The sequence below is a fragment of the Mesocricetus auratus genome, unplaced genomic scaffold (assembly GCF_017639785.1).
Source record: "Mesocricetus auratus isolate SY011 unplaced genomic scaffold, BCM_Maur_2.0 Super-Scaffold_100030, whole genome shotgun sequence".
Lineage (NCBI taxonomy): Eukaryota > Metazoa > Chordata > Mammalia > Rodentia > Cricetidae > Mesocricetus > Mesocricetus auratus.
In genome coordinates this window covers 3,812,163-3,814,450 of record NW_024429211.1, presented here as the reverse complement: position 1 = coordinate 3,814,450, position 2,288 = coordinate 3,812,163, and the positions used below count along the sequence as shown (strand labels likewise).

General features: G+C 47.7%; 1 non-coding gene across 1 annotated transcript; it reads right to left on the bottom strand.

Annotated features, from left to right (window-relative positions):
- Positions 1-1,251: 1,251 nt before the first annotated feature.
- LOC121134992 lies at positions 1,252-1,345 on the bottom strand. Its single transcript, XR_005872185.1, has one exon. It is a non-coding gene; the product is annotated as a small nucleolar RNA SNORD116 (small nucleolar RNA).
- Positions 1,346-2,288: the final 943 nt, after the last annotated feature.

Below are 2,288 nucleotides of genomic sequence, written 5' to 3'. Positions count from 1 at the left end.
CCTGGGAACCCAGGGAGTCTGAGGTCAGTGCTTAAGGAATCACAACACCAACAAAGGATTTTTCGGTGCAGATTTCCAAAGCAGGCCATGGTGATGGAGCAGTGCAAATCAGAGGGGCCTCTGATCTTCCTCTCCAATTGCTAACTCTGCAGCCTACTTGAAGGCCACTGCTAGTAGACCCCATCCCTATTCAATGCCTCTCAAGATTTCTAATCTAGTGCGTGATCTGTACTACAAATGAGCAGAGGTTTGAGCCAGTCTTTACCTAAGGCTTGGAAATCATCATTGCCTCTCTACTACAGGTTTTCATCTGGCCACAGCAGAACCCCTTCTGGAAGAATCACAACCTTCTAAGGAGACCAAAAATATCAGGGCCTCTTCTACACTCCTTTGACATGTCCTTGTGTCCATACAGTCCTCTAATATGCTGGTTTGCCAAAACGTATCTTGACACCATCTCCCTCTACTAGGTGGCCAGCAAGTCTCAGGTCAGGTCGTAAGGAAATGGTGCAACAACAAAGGAATCTACAGTGCAGATTCCTAAACATTTCAGCACTTATGCTTCATTCCGTTATCCTTATGTATCTTGTATCTATGACTGCCTTCCACAGTGACTCCGGAGCATCTGACTAGCTCTCAGTCTAATAAGGCCATCTGGATATGTCTGCTTTCATCCTCAAACAACTTAAAATCTTCCTTTCCTTCAAATCCTGACTAATGTGTAACTTCTGGGCATCCAACCACCCAAAAGCTCTCATCATCTACCCTGAAATTTGCCCCTCAAGTCAAGAGACCATACCTATCAAGGCACAAGAAGCCATGTCCCAGGGCACTTTCAACTGCAGACTGGACTAAACAGTCTGTCTCAGCATCAACACTGCAGCGCTACAACACATAAGAATACTTAAAGGGGCCCCATGCCAGGGCCTGTCAGACACTATGAGCAGTACAAATCGGAGGGGGCCTCTGCTCTTCCTATTCATTTGCTAAGTCTGCAGCCTAGATGAAGGCCACTGCTAGGAAACACCACACCTACCCATTGCCTAAAAGGATTTCTAGTCAGCAAGAGCAAGCGAAGGTTGCCAGTGACTAGGAAACATTCTGTCTTCACCATGACCATGATTGCCAGCAGAGTGGAGGGAAAACCAGCCCATCGTGTCAGAGTCTGGCTACTGCTGGAGTCAGGCAGGAGCAGTGGAGTGGTTCCTGAAACTGTCTGACTCTGGGAGGACTTGGGTGACCCAAGGTGTTGGAACTCAGTCCTGAGGAGAGCGGCTATATCGAGTTTTCACTCATTTTGTTCAGCTTTTCCAAGGAATGTTTGACTGGGAATCATCATCGATACATGCATGCTGCTGTGCACTTGCACAGATATATTCAGCTCTGACACTCAAAAACACTGAGGGTGTTGGTGGGCTTTGAGAAATACCAAGATGTTCACAGGATGACAGAGGGAACACTCTTCAATGATCCCCTGTACACAACAGGGCATCATCTTGAGGACCTCAGGCTGCTACGGGTGCAGAGAGGCTGGGGTGCAAAAATGCTTAGTCCTAGATGTACCGCCAAGATTCCTGAGCAAAAAGTGCCCTTCTTGGGCCACTTACCTTCATCTTCTGGCCTTCTCAGACATTTCTGTGCCATGTAACTTCACCAGAGGCCCAGTCACTTGCCTCCATCCCTGGGCAAATATGCTCGGCAATCCTCTCTGCACTGGGAAATTGCAAGATTCTGATTGGAACACAGGGAATACATGAAAAAAGTACATACCATCGTTATAGTTGGAACCGTCCACCTGGCTCTGGGAAAGGTTGGCTGGACTGGTCTCCATGGGATGATCAGATCATTTCTTCTCTCTCCCCACTCATGCTCTACCTAAAACCTCCACCATGGTTCATCAGAACATTTTGCACCAGAGCATAAGAGCTCCTCCTCGTCCTTGTGAGGTCGTTTACCACCTCTGCATTCAACCAAGAAAGTTCTGGCCGGAATGCACAACCAATTACCTCCACAGCAGTGAGCACACTCTTCAATCAAATGCTCAGATCAACCTCTGAGATTGTGACCCCAGAAACTCTGTCTACCTGTGTCACCTTCTTATTTCCACCTCAATTCTGCCATTAGATCTGACCATGAACACCTGACATTCCATGACCTCTCCCGCTTATCTGTGACATCTACTCAGCCTCATCCTCCCTGGCTTCCTTGACCTACTCCTCCCTCATCATCTCAGAACCAGGTTTCGCATCCGTTTTGTATGGCATGTCTTCAGGAATCTACAACACTCT